Raw genomic sequence first — 21,617 nt, 5'->3', positions numbered from 1 at the left:
GTATAATTTGTATGTATAAAATGTATAATAGTCATATTTAAAATGACTAAATTGGGTAATTTGGTATACATTTATTTCAATTTGCATCGGTCCACTTCTGGAGGGATTCTGGTAAAATGCCGGCAAAGTCGGCTGAATTCCAGTAGCCAGAAAAGGCCCGATGTACTTGGGCCGATTCTGGGCAGTCACTCATTTTGATTCCGGGTCGAGTCCGACACCCGATTCCGGGCCGATTCAATCAGTTCCGGCCCCCCGGAAGAGGGCCAATTCCTCATTGCTAGCTGGGATGACAATTCTATGCTAATATGTCTAAAATTCGCTAGCTAACAAACAAATCATTGTGCAAATGTATTTATGTTTTCAATAAACATTGGAGATGAAATATAGTTTACATGTTGTCCACGATCTAAGCCAACCCTTTGTGTATTGCCCCATAGTTGCACACACATCGGTTTTGTTGCTAAACAACCAACCCGTCTTTAGAAAACAAGTCTTAATGAGGAATGGGAGGTTAGTTTGTAACTAGAAGCGACTCGCTCTCTCTCTCCAAGGGAATCAGTTACAGGCAGATTCAGATCAGCCATTCATTTAGACCAGCACATGAAAACAGCGCCAGATCTCCCAGCGAAACACAAAATGGGTTTATGTCCTCCCAATATGGGATGCCTGTCCTCAATATTACTGTACTGGGTCCGCCACACATAGAGTCAAAGAGGTTGAAGAATTTTGCATTTTTCAAACACGTTTCCTGCAATCTAGAGTCATAATCATTACGCTTAATTCAATGTAAAAAAAAAAATGTATATTTTTCTGCATATCTAAGCATACCTCTTGAGCTGTCTGTATCTTCCTGACTGGAATATGCTGCTCGGTATCTATAATGCTATAATCTGGGTAAAGAAATGTACTTTATATTTGTATGTACTGTAGTTTTATTCAGTACATTTAGTTATTGCTTGCTTTTCTAAAGTCTACCAACCTTGCCAGCAGGAATGGCAGCTAAGATAGTTAGACAAACTAGCTACTCTAACTTGATTGCTAGGCTGAAATGGCTTCTTAGTAGCTAGTTATGAGATTTGAAGATTGGGAACATAACTGGGCTAGCTAAAGGCAACTTCAGAACATTTCTAGATGGCTAGTAGTATTACAGAGAAACAACAACAACAACAAAATGTATACAAAAAAGATGTATCTATATATATTTTAAACAGGACAAATCTGAGGAGTCAAGTGTTCCTGCTCCCCCTATGGGCATGATGCCTCTGCATGTACTGTAGTAAGTGACTTTAAAATGAGTGGCCCAGTGGTGAAGTAGGTTGACACCATGGGGAGATGAAGTGATCCTAACAACCCACAACCCCAAGACATTAAGCACACCCTAAGGTTGGACATTTTTAGACAGCAGTACTAAAAATACCCTGTAGCTGTGAGCATGTTGAAAGAAACACTTAGGTTGGTCAAGCAGATCTGTCAGTTTATTGGTCTTCCTGTAGACCTAAGTACACTTATGTGTGTGTGAATATACAAGAATACAGGGTTGGAACAGAGCTGTATATCTCCCATAGTAAATGTAAATGAAATGCTCTGGGTTGGAGGAGTTTTGCAGTGGTCTGATAGTTTTAAACCATCCCAGACACAGCAGATGAGATGTCCAGGTGTACCCAATGGTAATATTTGCAATCACTTGTTTTTTCGTATATTGCCAAACACATTCATTACTGGTACCACTCTCATGTCAACCCTTGCAACAAAACCATATTTCAAAACAAATCGCATCTATCGACAAAGGCGTACAAATGATATGCATCCAAACAAATGCATAGCAAGCAGTCTGCGCCCTGGAATAATTAGGCAAACAGATAAACAGAGGAACGAAATGAAAACCTCTGGCATTGATTGTGTACTGTATTGTTAATGAGGCTATAAAACTACTGTGAGGTTTTTACAATGGGGAGACTAAGAAAAACTGCACATGGACCTCGCCACAAGCCTTTGTCATCTCTGACACACCAGACAAATATTTAGACTGCAGACAGGCAAATAAAAACCAGGGCTTTGGCTCTAATCTTTTTTCAGAATCCAGGAGGGGCGAGGTTTGGCTGGAGTGATGATAGCTGGCTGGTTGGCGCAAAGCAGGATTTGGTAACATTGTTGTGCTGCACTGTGTGAGGGAGATGAAGTAAATGAGTGTGTGCACAGAGGATGAGATCAGATTGTGTCCTTTAATCCTTATGACAATCTAACTCAAACAGGCCTATGGTGAGAGGAGTTTATTGAGGTCTCTCCCAAAGCTAAATCTCTCTGGGGTGGTAATGTACTGTAATGCACATCCCAGCAACACTGGGTCACAAACCTATGGTAGCTACCTTAACACTCTGTAATATCTATGTCATACCTGCAGCATAACAATAGTGTCACCCTGATGTAATTTGAATCAAAAGGGAAATCAATTAAATACTGTACTATATGCTCATGTTTTCCTTCTAGAAAATTATTTCTCATTCCATTTTCCTCACTTTCCCTAAACGGGGACAGAAAATGGTTGCCACTTTGCCTCCAATTTCCATACTTTCTGTGTGTGATTAAACCCTTCCAGGTGTTGAGAACAAATTTCACACGTGGCCAAGATATCCATTTAACAAATCCTTTGAAAATCCCCTGCTTAAGAACCCCACCATAATAAGCTCAGCGGATCAAGCAAAAAGAGGTGATCTATGAAATCAACCTTGCCATTTATTTAGCATGTGGAGTAACTCATGTATCACCCTGTTTTTCCACGTTTTTTCCCATGTTGTTAGTATGTTGTTGGTTCCCAGAGTACATGGAGAAGCATTCATCTGCAGATCCAGTGCAGGAACTTGTCCCAGTGTGAGTCGAATCACTAACCTGCTCAGGGACACTACAGCCAAGTGTCAATGCTGAAATGGGAAGCTTAGAAATGGGACGCAATGTTATGACTGTATGTTATGTCAAAAATATGTAATTGTTCACTTATAGACAATCTATACCTGATGCATCACAATACGTCATCACCACTTGATTTATTACCCTATTAATAAACTGATGGGTATACGGAGTGGCAAAATACCACAGAAAAGGCATGGCTATACAGTACATAGACTGAGAGACGATGGTAGATGAACAGCGTTTAATGAGGTTCAGCACATTTTTCCCCATAGGAGCCACTGGAAGGTCCCCGATTATATAGAGGTGTACTCTGGAAAACAAACGGCCTATTATTTGAGCCCAAGCTGTAAAGCATAGAGAACATAGAGGCACAAAGCAGAGTTATGGTGGCAGTCAGTCAACAGACTAAACCTTCCATCACTGTGTGGTTTACATCCATGCGAGCTCCCACTGACCTTAATGATCTAATTTCACCTCCAATAAAGGCTTTTGGGGAATTTATAGACGACTGCTTATGACTATTTCAGTGGATATGCTTAGCCAGCAGGTCCGCCATGGCCAGAGTGTGATTTGGGGATTTGCGGTGTGACAGTGAGATGTCGCTGTGAATTAAGAACAGGAGTCAGAAGCCTCCTCTGTGCTCATAACAAATTGAGTACCGTTTGTGACAATGCCCATTGTATCACCATCCTTTAGTAAAACATGTCAGTCACATTGTGAGGAAGTGAGTAACTAGACTTGACTGCAGCAGCTCCACTGAGGCCTGTCTCCAAACTGGGGGAAATCCCAGGGCTGGGGTTATTAATAAAGACTGATGAATAAATCCAGCATCCATGCATTAATAAGAAGAAATCTACAATCTATAGTAAATCCATAAGGAAATTATGATTAAGAAACAATAATGATCATATGACAAATGACCACCACCACTATGTGTGCTACTAATAAAAAATGATAGAGCGCTGATACCAATAATATCATCAATTACATTTGGTAGCAGCAGTAGTAGTAGAATCACTAATACAAGTAGTAGTATCCACCATTTTGGTTTTCCATCATTACTACCATCTTAATTATGGCTAATGACACTTAACAAATTCCATGATTTACTCAATTACTGCTTAAGTCCCTCTGACTGTAGCAGGTTTTCGTGTGCTGTCATGTCACATCAACTCTGATGGCCCCTCAGTGCTCTGGAGTACTGGGAACATGGAGGAGTTAAAACTGTAATGGCAAGCCGTGAGCGCTTCACACTGCACACACACACTGCACACAAACTGCACACATATACACACACACACACACACACACAGAGAAACACACGGCGTATGGTGCCCAGCATACGCCTGCAGCTCGTGGCGGAGCACTGAAGTGCATGACGACAGGGGTGACGTGGCTGCGCATTATTCAGCCTGCTCTACTCACAGCGTCTGCAGCAGCTCTGGTGAAGTCCTGCATCACACTGCACACTATAGCCTACACTACTCCCTACACTACTCCTTACTTTACCTCCTTATCCTTAATTAGCCCCCTTAAGAAAGCCTCTTCCTCTGGTCTCACATCCCCACATTACACTGTTTACCAAGATGATAAACAGCATCATAACTGGACAGCTTCGTTGGTGCTTCTACTTAGCAAATCGGGTCAATTCTCTCAAATCAAGTTTATATTTAACTGCATTTCACGTGGGTGTCAAGACACTGAACAAAATGAAGCAAGAACTGCCAAACAAAACAATGCAAGAAAAGGGAATACAAGTTGAATAAACATTGATAACACAATCAATGGATAAAGACAGGGACAGGTAGCGAGTAGAGGTGGTAGAGGTGGTAGAGGCAGTGATCAGCTGATCACAGCCCTTGTTAGAGCCTGTATTTAGAAAACATGTTTTCATAATTTGACTACATTTATGCAGCATGGCTGGATGGTTGTGTGGGAGGGCATCTGTTTTTTTCCTTCCACTTGGTTCACCTGGCTGCCATCTTCGTGCCTTCTTGCCAGGGGTCACAGCTAAAGCACTAGGTTGGCGTGAAAAAATTTTAAAATGGAAAAGCTTCCTGCCTTCTCTCCGAGAGTCCCTGTGCTCCGTGAGAAACACTACCTCCCACTCTCTCACTTCAGGGCATAGGGAACAGGCCTGGTCAGGAGGATGCGTGGGAAAGTCATTATCATACTTGGAAAATTATCAACTCCACTATTAGATAATATTTTCCACTAATACAAATGTGGCGGGCTCTCCCCAGCCCAGCTCTCCTGGGGCAGACAGGTCTTACGGCTCCACTTTAGCCCACCCCTAGGATCCAGGGGGCCCCCTAAAATTGGTTTACATCAAAGCAATAATTAGTCAGTTAGTTACTGCAGAGCTCATAAGGGACTGGGATGCCCTCAAGGGCCAAGCCTGTGAGCTGGAGAGAGTAAACACAGAACCTACACTCAGCTAGTTTCCCCTGGTGGGACTCAAACTTGGGTTTGGTTTCTTAATGGGCACAAATAGAGGGCAAAACTTTCTTTAAGAGACATAAATGAGTCAAAACTTTAGTGGAGCATTTGTGGTGTTAATTCTCTATATGAATCCAATATTTTTTGCTCTGATCTGGCTTTAAAAGCCACCTCCCTGAGTGGAAGGACAGGTGTTCTTGTGAAAACACAGAGCCTACTGAATTGGAAAGTGTGAGAGCGCTGCTGTGGCCCAGCTCTCTCTCACCTTTAGAGCTACAGGACTCTGATCGATTGGCTGAGTCGTCCTTTCACTCCAGCAGCTGTGGATAGGTGAGAAGTGGAGTACAGATGAGAGGAAGCGAGCAGCAAGCAAAAACTGCACTCCTCACAGGGACACAGAGATAAAAGTCCATTATGGCCGTTTAGCTTTGTCTTGCACTTTGAGTCCCTGGCACATACTGTGCTTCACTTCTTCAGGAAATGGACAAAAGAAGTGTAAAAGGACTGGATGCCCTCAGGTGAGAACCTGAGTCATCAGACCAGAGGGTTGGTCAGGTCCCACAGGAGAGCACTGTGCCTCTGTCCACTCATTAGATTGGGTGCTCCAGCGTCCCTCCATTGGGTACACACACACACACTTCCGACCTGATTAATGCCCCATTTCCCAGAGCCTGCTGTGCTCCCTGTCAGAGCTGATGCTCTCGCTGCACCCATTTCCCACCTCAGATCAGTCAGACATAATGAACTGACCAAAAACACAGCAAATAACCATTAAGCTCAGCTCTCATATTGACAAGAGGAGACCATCGGTGATCAGTCCACTTGAGTTGAAGAAAGACTCTAGGGCTAAATAACCAGCAAATGGCTAGTTTACATGCAAAACCACCTACCATGGCAAATCCCAAACACCATCCATGACACAGGATACTCACAAAGCCTTCTTTAGAGGGGCCATTTGGAGCCCATGCTAGAAAATTTGCGAAGAATGCAGACAGTTCCAAAATGGCCCCAAATTAAACAACACCATGTCAGAACTTGTAACAGAAAACTCCACAGCAATCATCTAAGGAGGAAAGGGTAGCAGATATCTTCCATATTCTCCATCCCATAGCAAAAGCAGGTGTGCTTCCCACATGTCTATTAGCTTGTGGAATTATTATCTGAAACTAAAAGCCACACTGTCTGACTGTGATCACGTGCCAATACTGTCCATGCAAGCTGTAAAGGGAAAATATTTTGCTTTAAAAACAAAAAAAAATTAATCTAAAATAGTAGTATAGAAAGAAAAACTGGTGAAGGTCATCTTGCTATATAAATGCCCAGACAGAGAATGTTATGTACAAAGACATGCGACAGTTGGAGGCTCTCTGCCAATACTGTAATGAAAAGAGTATTATTCCAATGACAATTTGGCGATCAGACTTTTTTTTGCAATACTTGTAACAAGGGAAATTAGATGAATAATGCATTATGAGACCTAGAATTGACTTTCTGTACTTGAACAATAGAATATGCCATCAATGCTCATTTGTCATAGGCTGTTGATTTAGCACTACCGTAGGCACTGTGCATAATGCACTGAAAAAGAAAGTGTTCCAAAAATGTCCGAACCAACATTATGAGGGTGAGTTCACTAAATCGGTCACATAATTCTAAAGTAACGCACCTGAAACAACAGGAACGCAGTCAACACTTCCATTATTTATGAACTAGCTCCCTCCCATGTACAGAGTGGGTAGCTGAGTTAGAGGCTGCCAGGGGCTAAAGGAAAGAAGGTAGATTATTGTAAGAAGCTCTAACCTTTCAGGCTACTGGCTTGACAATAGATCAATGGTTTGAGACTTTTGGGGGTATGAACTACTGATGACACAGATGTTAAAAAATATAAATACATAAATAAATGTTTTAAAAAATAACAGTAGCCTAAGCATTAGCAACATTGTATCCCATTGTTTCAAATCAATTTGGCTCCTACCATACATTTTAGTTGAGTTGAGTGAGTAAAAGTCATATCTTTATTTAGCTAGCCATTTAAATTAACATTTATATGAACAATTTTGAATGTTACTTTCAATGTTAAAGATGTTAACTTAAATGGCTACGGAAAAAGCTAATATTTTACTCGTTGCTCTCACAAATCAGTAGACCTAATTGATCATTTTTTGTGCTTGCGTTACAATATCAAATGGTATTGGTCACATACACACGGTTAGCAGATGGTGATGCGAGAGTAGGGAAATGCTTGAGAGCAACTAATCATATGGCTCTCTATTTCAAATCACATTCAACTGTGTCCTTGACTCTAATATTGTGTACGATTTGATTGGGTAGGCCTACCTACTACCTCATTGTATGATCTTTTACAGGAGCAAAATCCAATGTGGCTAAAACGATACAACATGCAGTGTTCATGTCAATAAAACTGTAATTAACGGCACCACGCCAGAGCGCACTGTATAGGAGCCTATCTGAAAAATGCCCACTTATGCATATAGCAATCGATGTAAGTCAATGACCAATAGCTTGAAGATCACATAATGATAACTAGTGAGTTTATCCCCCATAACAAACATGCCTCAAACATCCATATTGTAGATAACATCATTAACGACTATTTGCCAAAGCCAAATAAACTAATCCAGTCTTTTACTGCCATGAATAGCAAGTCCTGTCTGTAGGCTATGAATTGAGCGCACATAAATACCGCATTTATCCAGTTTTCTGGTGCCCGGTGCCTATAGCCAATAGTGTTGAACTTTCCCATCAAACGTTGCCTACTCGATTTACTGTATAATACATTCAGTTCTTCATAGCATAAAATGTTTAGCCACCAGCTGAATGTTTTAATTGTCTACTCAGTCGTCTCTGAACACCCATTGACATTAATTAATGAAGGCTAAGACATTCCCGACTCAACGTGAGGTATATATCCTTAATTATGGGTCAATTAATATCAAGTCGTTTGGCTGATTAATTTCAATTAAGGGTGGAAATTGATTTTCCTTCATCAAATGAGGATGGTGTTCTATCTTTATTTCACTGAATAGGGTTAGGTCTCTTCACAGGACTGCAGCTGGTGTTAAAATGGACAGGGGATTTTGGACCTAAGCACCTGTGCAACTGGCATCAGCACAACTGACCCTTATGAAAGTAGATTAATCACATTTTCATTTTCAACATACAGGCACATGAGTGTGTGAGCTTCCAACAGAGAGATTTCACCAGAGAGCTGAACAGGAGCATATTGTCAAGCATCTATAGCAACATATGCTCCATCGTTTAATGTAGCCACAATTACATCATCCCCAAATGAAATTCGTCATAACTCTAGGATAATGATATAGGCTATGCAATATAGACATTATGCATGAAATTAAATACATTTAGGCAGTCTAGAACTTGTTTATCACCTCCTTCCCAATATATTACAATTGACCTCGACACAAAGGCTCGCATTTAAAATCCCCATTTGATAAAAGTACACAAAAGCTGGGACCGAATAACATGTTTAAACAGTCATATTTGCGTATATGTATATTTACCATAAGGCTTGATCTCCACCACTCGTCGTCACCTCAGACAATTTTCCTTAGTGCCATGTCCCGTTATTTCAGAGTGCATTGCTCTTTAAAATCAGGGACACAAACCTTGCCAGAAAAAATAGGACTTTTCACTTCAAAGGTTATAAACTTGCTTTTTCATACTTCGTCGTAATTCGGTCCAATTTCGCAGAATAAAGACAAACTAAAGGGTCCCCCTCCGCCGGAATAAGTGTATTTAATCCAAAATGTTTTCCTTCATCAGAGACGACCATTTGCTCTGGGTCTTGCGCAACCCTCCTTGTCTTAACAACATGAAAACTAAAGAACTGAAATATTTTTTATCTGCTCCTCACGATTCTAGGTGCACCTGCTTGATAAAATGCCGAGGTCTCTTCTCATCCCTGTTGGAGAGAGGATGCCCTGATCGAAAAATGGAACAGAGATACACCTAGTGGCCGTGGAAAGAACTTCAATAAAGCTGCTAAATATTTTTTAAAGAGACAAGGAATATTTGTTTCCGTTTGTCTGCAACTTAACTTCCTCTTTTCAAGTCACGATTTTACTCTAGCCCATTATAGGTTACCTATTGTGTTGTATCTCTATGTGTGGGCATTTCTGAAGTAGCTATTATTCCCAGAATGAATCACTTCCCTGAATTTACTGCTGTTGCGTCACATTCACAGGTACTTTTTGACTGCATTTTATTTGCATGAATGTTATTTATTTTGTAGTACAGAATGATCACCAGTGCATATGAGCATATACCACCTGAGAGGGATAATTATTTAAACCCTGGATTGGATTTAGCCACCATATAGAGCCATTGTTCTGCAAGCACTTCACAATTGATAGGCTACTTGAGGCATATGGAGAATGCTAAGACTATTGTTCTGTTTGCTACAAGCATTGTGGGACTGCCACTATATATGATTTCACCTAAAGGATATTTTCAGCAACACGGACAGCCTTTCCATGTAGAGAAAGATAGAGGGTACAAACAACCGTTGAAGTTGTACCCTATTAATGTTAAAATAATAGGGCAGAGAAGTCAGAGAAGGCTAGGTTTAATAGATTTCTACACTTCAAAGGGAGTTTCAGTTGTGATTCTATTGTGTAGCCATGGTCACAAAATAAGAATCTCAATTTATACTGAACAAAAATATAAACGCAACATGTAAAGTATTGGTCCCATGTTTCATGAGCTGAAATAAAAGATTGCAGACATTTTCCATATGCAATAAAAGCTTATTTCTCTCAACTTTTTGGCACACATTTTTTTACATCCCTGTTAGTGAGCATTCCTCCTCTGCCAAGATAATCCATCCACCTGACAGGTGTGGCATATCAAGAAGCTGACTAAACAGCATGATCATTACACATGTTCACCTTGTGCTGGGAACAATTAAAGGCCCCTCTAAAATGTGCAGTTTTTTTACACAACACAATGCCACAGATGTCTCAAGTTTTGAGGGAGCAAGCAATCGGCACGCTGACTGCAGGAATGTCCACCAGAGATATTGCCAGTGAATGTCATGTTCATTTCTTACCATAAACTGCCTGCAACATCATTTTAGAGAATTTTGCAGTATGTCCAACCGGCCTCAAAACCGCAGACCAAGTTCATGGCATTGTCTGGGTGCTCGGTTTGCTGATGTCAATGTTGTGAATAAAGTGCCCCATTGTAGTGGTGGGGTTGTGGTATGGGCAGGCAAAGCTACTGACAATGAACACAATTGCATTTTAACAATGGCAAAGAGATACCGTGATGAGATCCATTGTCGTGCCATTCATCCACCGCCATCACCTCATGTTTCAGCATGAGAATGCACGGCCCCATGTCGCAAGGATCTGTAATTCTTGGAAGCTGAAAATGTCTCAGTTCTTCCATGGCCTGCATACTCAGACATGTCACCCATTGAGCATGTTTGAGATGCTCTGGGTCGATATGTATGACAGCATGTCCCAGTTCCCACCAATATCCAGCAACTTTGAACAGCCATTGAAGAGGAGTGGGACAACATTCCACAGGCCACAATCAACAGCCTGAACAACTCTATGTGAAGGAGATGTGCTGCATGAGGCAAATGGTGGTCATACCAGATACTGACTGGTTTTTGGATCCACGCATCTACCTTTTTTTAAGGTATCTGTGACCAACAGATGCATATCTGTATTCCCAGTCATGTGAAAGCCATAGATTAGGGCCTAATGAATGTATTTCAATTGAATGATTTCCTTATATCAATCAAGTTTATTTTATATAGCCCTTCGTACATCAGCTAATATCTCGAAGTGCTGTACAGACACCCAGCCTAAAACCCCAAACAGCAAGCAATGCAGGTGTAGAAGCACGGTGGCTAGGAAAAACTCCCTAGAAAGGCCAAAACCTAGGAAGAAACCTAGAGAGGAACCAGGCTATGAGGGGTGGCCAGTCCTCTTCTGGCTATATGAACTGTAACTCAGTAAAATCGTTGAAATTGTTGCATGTTGAGTTTATATTTTTGTTCAGTATACATTGAGTTGCTCTTAAACGTGTAGAAATGCTGTAATTACACTAATAACAACATTGTATTAACGTGGTAACACAGAACATAGTACAATGTTGTGACTGTAGTAATTCAGTTGGTATAACTACACGGATATAATAGAGCAAATTAATGTCCGTGATATCTTAAACAGTGCTGTCCTGTTGACAGTCATCAGATAACTTGGGAATCAGTAGCCTAGGCAGCCAATAGTGCATGGGCGCTAGATTTGCACAAACGCCTAGGCTTGATGTGCATTCCCGGTAATACTTGATGTGCATCCTCCATTCAGGCTGCAAAGGCATCATTTTCCTCCTTAACTAGCTTTAATTGCGAGAAGGTGGGAAAAATGGGAAAATATGAGTACTTTCTTTATGAAACACCTTTTTCCACCACCATTTTCAGATTTCCAGCCAATTTAGGATGTTGCACACTGTGTACAGCCAAGGGTGTGCAACATCCTGTCTGAAAATACCAAAATGGTGGTGGAAAATGGTGTTTCATAAAGAAAGTACGAATATTTTCCATGTTTTTTTCAGCTGCCTATTCAAGGGAACCAGAAACTGAATAAGCACTTGAACAGAACTTTAGATTGTGATAACTGCACTGACAGATATCAAGCAACTCAGCTGCTACAGTTGATATGGCGACTTGGAAAATGGTTCTTTTTAAGAATAAGGGAAACAACGCCACTCTTCGTCCACTGTCCAGGGGCGCAACTTTGGTTTTAGAAGTGGGTGGGACATAACCTGGCAGGGGTTCCTCCTTCAGATTTTTTTGGGGCATCTAAAGGTAATTTCCTGCATTTCTACTATGGCTGTCCACAACAACAAAAAATCTAGGTCCACCAATAGTAGTCTTTTCTTTCACCAATCAATAGATCGCCATTTTAAAATGTGTATTATTCCATAGGCCAATATAGACACACCCTATGTGTTTTAATAAAATCAACTAGGCTATATGTACTGAATTTGTCTGATGCTTAAACAAGCTGTTCGATTAAAAAATCAATACACACAAATGACTCAAGAAGGAGACAGAGATCAAGATAGCCTAACCAGAAGAAGAAAACCTGTTTCCTAACCCTCCTTCTCCTTCCTGCTGTTATGCTCCTGAAGTTGCCGGTAATAGGCTACACCAGTGCTCGACAAGCTTTTCCATTTGGAGTGCCAATTTATCTTACAATTTCTACCAATCTCCATGCCAGTTATGATTTTCATATGCACATTTTCATGGAACAGTTTAATTTAATTTATAAAAGTAATTGTATCTGAAAATCATTGTCTGTGGTTAATCCACATTCTATCTAAATCTAAATGAAAATTATACAAATCTAAAAGTAACTTTTCTTGCCATTCCCAACTATGTAATAATAACCTGCATAAAGCCAACACAAAAACATTGCGGCATGCAGGTAGAAAATATCATGATAAAAATAAATAACCTGTAAATCACATTGGCTATGCACAGTCTGTCTGCAACGATCTTGAAACATTGTATCAACTATTAACCGGGTTGCCCCAAAACTCTTGCTAGCAAACTCGAAACATTGTATGAAATATTCTGGGCTGCGCCAGTGAGCCCATAAAAGACACAACTGTAGGCTATTTGTGCAAGGGATAAGAAGTAATCAGGTTTCCACCTTATCAGAGCATTACATTTTTCAGTTTCATGCCGAGTGGTCATCGAAAGGGATAGAGCTGGAAATATTGTGTAAATACTTTGATGAACTATTGTCATTATCAATTGATTCTAAAAACAGACTTTGTTTACTTGCTGTTTGAGGTGAAGAAAAATGACTTTGAGAAGCTCCACAGCTCATTAGTGGTGGTGAGTTAAGACAAGCAGAAATACTACCAGACATCCTCAAATGGGCACATTTACAGGCATACATTTGCGCACAGGCCAGGTAGACTAGTCCTACTTCTACATGCGTAATCAGGTGTGCATCCTTACTCAACATTGACAGGAGCGTTTCAAACAAAAGATGATGAATAAATTGACAACCTTTCTCACAAGTGTAGCATAGGTTGTGAGTTCTGTAAAACACATGTCCACTCCAACAATGAGAACGGTAAATGACTGTAATAATAATATATTGAATGCATCAACAGAAATAACCACAACCAAACAATCATTGCAGATTAGAAATGATGGTAATTTTTTATTTAACCTTTATTTAACCAGGTAGGCTAGTTGAGAACAAGTTCTCATTTACAACTGTGACCTGGCCAAGATAAAGCAAAGCAGTGTGACACAAACAACAACACAGAGTTACACATGGAATAAACAAACATACAGTCAATGACACAATAGAAAAGTCTATATACAGTGTGTGCAAATGAGGTAAGATAAGGGAGGTAAGGCAATAAATAGGCCATAGTTGCGAAATAATTACAATTTAGCAATTAGACACTGGTTTAATTTAATTTAGCAATTAAACAAATGCAGGCTACTACTTGTGATATATGTAATGGGGAATTGATAGACACAGAAAACAATGCACACAATGAAGTTATGAAACAATGTATACGAAATGGCGGGAGTGAGCACATTCTGGAGAGACGTTCTTTGTGCATCTGAGCCACACTGCCCTTATTCTTGGACCATGGCGTCCCCGCGGGCTCCTACATGGTTTAGTGTACTGAGACAGGCGCAAATCAAACAGGTCTCTCGTGTGCCATGACAAAAAAAAATATCTATTTGTGACTGTCATGTTTTCAATACAGACCCTTTTGTCATACAGTAGGCTATTCCATATAAGGCACCCAGACCTTATGAAAGTTGCATAGTTTACCCTTAATCTTGTAATAAATCAAATCTAGTAGTGATACATAACTTGACATTTCTGCCATCCATTGTGACATTGTGGGAGCATAACCAACCTTCCAATTAATGGCAATACATTTCCTAACCTCTATCAATAATAGGTTACACCGTTTCTTTTGATAACAGTCTCCAGTATCAACATTTCCAAGCAAATAAAAACAGAGAGAAGGGAGAATCTGTAGACAGATCATACTCTTTGCCAGAATTTAGCCAGCCTTCACAAGACAATAACATGCAAATATGTCCTCTTTTGGTTTTACATTTCCAGCAGAGGACTTACATTTCTGAGTGCATGATATTCAGTTTCACTGGCATATAGTACATTCTGTGGATAGTCTTAAACTGCAGTAATTTATGTCTGAGATTATATGAACATGACTGGGCATTCAAACATACAGTATCTGTATTCATTCATCATCAGTATTGTGTTGTGTACTGAGTGTGCACCATGACAGTGTAGTCTGTAGAGCTGTTTATACCATGTCAGTATGAAAAGTAGGGAAGTCGCTAGAGAAACTGACAGATCAATAACGTTACATTGCTATACTGACTTTAATAAAAACTCACATTGCTATGTCAAAAAACATCAGAATATCGAGCGTTTGGACGTTGGTTTCATCGTTTGATTCAGGTCTAGTGTGATTGAGGTAAAAATAATATCGAAAGTTAGTGAGCTAGCTAGCTAAAGTTAGCCAACTTTTGGATAGCTCTAATGGTACATCAACTGATGACAACTAGCCAAATTAATTTACTTCTGTTGAAACAGGATAAAAAGGCTACAAAACATTTCCATACACACAACAGCTGTTAGATACTGCAATCTGACATATAGCTAGAGGCTAGAGCTGAACTGGCTGTGGTAGCTACTAGCTAGCTAACTAGCTAGTTGATTCTCTTCAGACGGAACTTCAGTCGAGAAGGGATGAAACATTAGCTAACATTACATGTCAGTTACACTACTAGCTCAGCACTGCACTGGGAAAAAAGTAAAACAGTAGTTACCTTGCCTGCTACATCAGTCAAATAAAGAGTAGCCAGTTTCTGCTCTGCTTGCTTTTACAACTCTGAGAAAAAGCGCAACACACAGACTGCAGCTGCAGACAGCAACACCGTGCTGGTCAGAAGCTTTGCCTGTGCGCACGCTTTGTGGGGTCCGAGTGGTCCTAAATCCAACCGGCTAAAACAGCCCAACAGCCTACCCAACCGCTGAGGCGTCCACATGGTCCTAAAGCACACCGATGCCGTTTTTTTGTATCACAGCGCAATGATAAAACTGTGGGGGACAAAAATGCAATTTTAGAATGTGTGTGTGTGTGGGGGGGGTGCATGCGTGTGGGGGGGTGCATGCGTGTGGGGGGGTGCATGCCCCCAAGTCCACAGTGAAAGTTGCGCCACTGTCTATTGCCAAAGAGGTTGCTGCATTGTAAATCCTTTGTGATATGGAGGATGTTTGGCTCATGTGGGCATAACTGTCCTTGAAGACTATTGTGTCGTCACAAAAGGCCACTACTGGGCTAGCTACCCACATGCTGTGGTTGCTTGTTGCTTTCACTGAATGAAAGACAATGCACAGCCTGTTTCCCATTTGAGTGAACTGAACCATTTGAAAATAAAAAATAGCCTCCAGCTAACTGGGTCTTCCTTGTTCAGTGTCATTGTCTCTTATATCATTTCATAAATATTGCATATTTTAATTGACGTGCTCCATTTTTATCACAGACAACCAGATAACCCATTGAAAGTTTTAATGCACTTTTCACATTAATGCACTTTGGTCATTAGCAGTGAAACGCTGCCCTGACCTCATCCAAGATTCATTCCACCCACTGAATCTAAAAGCTGCTTTTTGCCTGTGGATACTCTGATGAAAGCTCTGCATTCAGCGCAGACTGTGGATTCTAATATCTGTTAAGAACCACGAACAATGTAAATTACACCAACCCACTTCTCCTCTGTGGATCCATGTTCACTCTTCAAAGCCTGAGAGGAGGACACCCCCATCATATGACTCATGCTCAGAACTACAACAGCATCCATCCTGTCTATACTGTATTTCATGGGCAACAAGATGATCTCCCAGAAAGTGGCTATTGTATAGGGAGACACTTGAAATTGACTCAAATGTTAGTCATTCACCCTGCCATTCTCTCCACCCATGTACAATGGGCCAAGCTGGAGAGGTCTTCTCTAGAATTACATGAAACACCGCCAGCTTTTCCATATGTCAGCCTGGGCTGTCATTCTGAGGTGCCTGCCATCATGCAGACTGGTCGTTTCCTATGCACAATGTGGAACAAGCATGTGGACAGATGTTGGAGGAGACACAGAGAGGCTGGGTACAGCACCACGTGGCTCCATTGCCACGAGAGGAGAGAGGAAAGCATGGTGCCAAGCACACGCTGGTGTAATAACCAGGCCCCCCTCAGGCTGATTCTGATGATCGGCCTGCCTATGCCTGGCTACGAAGAGCTGCCGCTGCTGTGGCCAACCCCCATGTCGTCTGACCCACTCTCCTTGTCCGCTGCCACAGTCTCCTCCTTTTCCTGCTTCTTCTCCTCCTCCTCCACCTTATCTTGCTTCTTCTTCTCTTCACCCACTTAGTTACCTTCCAGCAAATCTGAAAAGATCACCATTCTAAAATAGAGCCCACGCCACACCATCATCACATACTGTATATACCACCACTCAACTGCCTGCCAATCCACTATGAACTACATATTGCAAAGCACAGCAAAGTACTGTAGGTCTCTTTATCTCTCTAAAAGTATTGTGATTGATTTAAAGCCCCACCGACCACTTGTTCCCTGGATACCACCTCCAGGGGCTTCCGCATACAGAGAAGGTATGATAGTCTAATGGTGTAATCTGTCTACCAACTAGGTCTCGAGCACAGGCCCTGCTGAAACCGTTTTTTATCTATAACTAAATTAATGGAAATGAAAATGCTTCCATTTGTGATTGCTCCTCCCTTGTGTCGGAGTGTGCGGTCAGCCATAATCAGTTCCACAGGTATTCTGTAATGACAGTGTGGTTTGTGTCCTTGTTGGCTGCTCTCAAATAGTGCTGCTCATTCTATTCTTTAATACAAAGTAAATCACTTTACATTAGTGTCTACAAATGAATTTACAACTGCCATGGTGTATGTTGTAAACAAAGAACACCGGCTTTAGCCATGTTTAAATAAGAAAAACATAGCATGAGAGGATCTGCAACATTTACCAATGAGCTGAATATGGAAGGCTATTGTAACAAAACTCTTTAGGCTATGAGTTCCCCTGTGCCATATACGTATCAATAGAATGTCAGCTACACAACATTCTAATCAAGGCATGCAAGTTTTAAAAGAGTAGTGATGACAATGTGCACACTGCTCTACTGTATATTTGTAAACCCAAAAGATTTTGGTACCAAACCATTTTTTAACAGAATACCATTCACACTCATTTGGCATTCAAGTCATTGAATTTAATTTCTCTCTTCCTTCATCTCTAGTAGGATATGGTTAGAGGCAGACGTTCTGGCAAAAGTGACTCACTCATTGATGTCTGAGCGAAAAGCCCATCAAATTTATATCTGATGCCAGGGGGACCGGCAGCCTATTGTTCCAGGAGTGAGAGAGCAATCATCTGATATCATCAAACTGTAATGAATCTATATGGGGGGGAGAGGAGAGAGTGAAATTAAATGCGTCTTACAGAGCCATTTCAACTCCAAAGCACAACAATCCTCTCTCATTGGCACAGTCAATACAGAAAGAACAACAAGAAAAACTAAATGTGTCGTAACTTTTTCAAAGGGGGACTAATGCATTGCATTTAAATATGATGTTAAAAATGTACAACAACAAAAAGTCTAAAAGCTTTATGATGCTGAACCATCCAAGCTAACCACTATGAATGGTCTATATACAGTCCAATATTATTTAGGAGTTTGACCACCCATTGAGTCATAAGGGACTTTGTCTGTGCCCTACATCATGTAGAGTGAAATGGGATTCATTGGTCGTGCAGGATCTCTCCCTTTATCACTGAGTGAGGAACTGGGAGAGTGTGGATCCACCATATCTGAGAGCCCTTTCCAATTACATCAGAACGGGGAAGGGGCTGGAGCTGCCTGGCACATATTGACTGCCCACTAAATCTTGTTTATACCGCGCCACGGGGTCAACAAGTGTGACTGCTGCGGCCCACTACTGGCAAAACAGATTTCCACGGGATGGGAGAGGAAGCCTCTAGCCTCCAGCCCTCCTCAGCCTCTCTCTGTCTGGAGCATCAGCTAGATCTTCTACTCTGTCTGATGTCCAGACTGACAGAGGCATGGTCTTAGAGACACTCACATCAGTGGAGGCTCCTCAGAGGAGGAAGGGGAGGACCATCCTCAGTGATTTTCAGAAAAATGTAAATTGGAAAACATTTAAAAAGTTATCCTTTTTAGATAAAACTATACTAAATATAATCACATGCCACCAAATAATTGATTAAAACATACTATTTTTCAGAGGAGGTCTACAGTAGCCTCAACAGCACTCTGTAGGGTAGCATCAAGGTGTAGCCGGAGGACAGCTAGCTTCCGTTCTCCTCTGAGTACATTGACTTCAATACAAAACCTAGGAGGCTCATGGTTCTTACCCCCATCCATAGACATACACAGTAATTATGACAACTTCCGGAGGATGTCCTCCAACCTATCAGAGCTCTTATAGCATGAACTGACATGTTGTCTACCCAATTAAAGGATCAGAGAATGAATTTAGTACTGAAAGCATAAGATACAGCTAGCTAGCATTGCAGTGCATTAAATGTTGTGAGTAGTTGACTCAGACAGAGATAGAAAATAGTTGAACAGTTTTTAACAAATTAAATTTCTTCCAAAATGAAGGAGAAGCAAGAGAGAGATAGAGAGATTGTCATTTTATTTCACTTTCAGTTTCACTTACTTAGGTAGCAAATGCAGCTAGCTAGTTTATCCTCCTCAAACACCCTGCTCAAACAGATAGATGCTATGTTAGCTAGCTGCCTATGACTATCCAATACTTCCAAGTCAAGGTAAGCTTATGATTTTCCCGAATTTATTGCCACCAGGGCCCGCCGGTGTAAGTGCTAAACTGCTTACTGACTGTACACTGTAATGCCACTGCATGATAGTAGCAGGTTTACTAACTCATTAATTATATTAGCTATGTTGACTATGACGTTACTTTATCTAATATTGTGGCAACGATGTAGGCTGTGTATAGCAGTTATGATATGGTTTGGCTTGGAAAGTTTTTTTTGCCTGGTCACATACAGCTGATGTTTTGTGCATTGAAGTCCACAAGCGAAGGGACAAGGTGAGAGGAGGAGAGTGCATACATGCGAGAAGGAATACAACGTGGCTGTTATGAAAGTGAACTGTGTTTACGCGTGATCAGGGGTGTAATAATTCTGCTGACTCGAAAATGGATTAACATACCTGAATTTGCCCAAACTCTCGTTTGCAACTGTTGGGCTAATGATCACACCCTATATCAGCTAGAGGCAGGCAAGAGTGTGCAAGGCGGTATTGAATGTGTCACTGTCTGTCCATGTGTCACTGTCTGTCACCTCAAATTTTTCCTCTCTCATCTTAAACGGCACTGACCGCCACTGACTCACATAATGTGCCTGGGAGTATTTCTGTGCCTACAAGAGATGACAGAAGTGTCTCTGAAGCAGGGGGCAAGGGACAAACCTCTGAATCTATCTGAAAGATAAAAGTGTGGTTTATTGTAGGGAAATTATTATGATATACAAAAGCCTGGTTTAGTGGTGACCTGATCCCTCAATCAGGAGTCCCAGACAGTGTCTGGAATAAGTACAAAATTAAATTAATTTATAAAGATTTTATCTGAGACAGTTTTATTTTATTTTATCTGAGACAGTTGAGGACATATTAGCTTCTTGACCTCCCATTTCCACTTGCCAATGAGTCTAGGGAGTTTGGTCTGGCCATAAAGCTGGGCTTACTGTGCTGCTAAACTTAGTAGGATGTGTCTGCATTGTGGACATGATGATGCATCGAGAACTGATAAATAAAGTAGTGACCAGGGGAAGTAAGGCAGAAGTGGTGTTTCTCATTGGATGCAAGGTCAAGCAAATATGGCTGTTTCAGAATTCTGCACAACCTCTTCCCGAAACATTTGCCTGACATTGAGATCACATTCAGTGTCCTTGCGGGGAAACTGTTTTTGCTCGGCGCCTTTTGCTCATTTGTATTCCAAAACAAACAGGACACCAGGTTGATGAGACTGCGTTATGAAACCTGGGCTTTCCATCTTCTTTGATGTAAAAAACTACCTCTTACTTAGTTTTTGACAACAGAGGAAAAAGTGCACAGCCTCTTCCCCCTCATCCTCCCGGTCTGACTCACTCTTCCTTGGCAAATAAAGGGAAAACCTTGGGAAAAGTACTGCTGAATTTGTCAATCCCATAGAACTCTAAGTTCCCCCGAGCAGCATAATGTGTTTAAACTGAGTGGAAAAAAATTACACCAGAGAGATAGAATAACCTGAAAGTGTGAAATGGACCTAAATGGATTTTACCCTGCGAATGATGCATTTTAGGCTAAAATTCCAGTATGTGTTGTGAAACTTGATAGATACCTTACATATTCCACTGTTCATAATTTCAAGTGTAAAGGGAAGTCTGAATTTGTATTAGATTTCAAGTTCTTCATTGATGTAATTGGTCGTGGCATGGGGAGAATGTGAGGCCTCTGACAACTGTAAAAAGCTCTAACAACACACTATTGTATAAATTACAGGTACATATATGTCAGTAATGGAGCTCTATCTTGTTTGACTCCATAATGGATAATAAATACTACATTACAAGAGGATTACTGACTGCTCAAAAAGTTCATCTTTGAGATACTGCTGGAGAATAACAAAACATTTTTACATTTTACAATTTAGTCATTTAGCAGACGCTCTAATCCATAGCAATTTACAGTTAGTGCATTATTTGAAGATACAGTAGCTAGGTGGGACAACCACATATCACAAGTCATAGTAAGTACATTTTTCCTCAGTAAAGTAGCTATCAGCAAAGTCAGATCGAGTAAGATATATATATATATTTTATAAAATAAAAATCAGCTTTAATTTGCAGATAGATTGTTGCTACCATCAATGTAATTGTCTGCATAATTTCCAATCCCCCATATATTTTTGTGGTTGACTGTGCCTTTAAACAGCTTGGAAAATTCCAGAAAATGATGTCATGGCTTTAGAAGCTTCTGATAGGCTAATTGACATGATTTGAGTCAATTGGAGGTGTACCTGTGGATGTATTTCAAGGCCTACCTTCAAGCTCAGTGCCTCTTTGCTTGACATCATGGGAAAATCAATAGAAATCAT

General features: G+C 40.8%; 1 protein-coding gene across 4 annotated transcripts in view; it reads right to left on the bottom strand.

The window, feature by feature from the left end:
• The window catches only part of nlgn1 (neuroligin 1), a 331,080-nt gene that overhangs the window by 275,485 nt on the left and 33,978 nt on the right, over positions 1–21,617 (bottom strand). For 3 of the 4 annotated variants that reach the window (XM_071345563.1, XM_071345565.1, XM_071345566.1), the window contains exon 1: positions 8,889–9,301. The exons of the other annotated variant lie outside the window; for it this stretch is intronic. The gene's annotated coding sequence lies outside the window, so the exon portion shown is untranslated. Of the gene's footprint in view, positions 1–8,888; positions 9,302–21,617 lie in introns of those variants that run through there. 4 annotated transcript variants of the gene reach the window in all.

This window comes from Salvelinus alpinus, chromosome 16, assembly GCF_045679555.1.
Source record: "Salvelinus alpinus chromosome 16, SLU_Salpinus.1, whole genome shotgun sequence".
NCBI classification, from domain to species: Eukaryota; Metazoa; Chordata; class Actinopteri; order Salmoniformes; family Salmonidae; genus Salvelinus; species Salvelinus alpinus.
The sequence above is the reverse complement of the archived record's forward strand: the minus strand, read 5'-3'. Positions and strand labels throughout refer to the sequence as shown.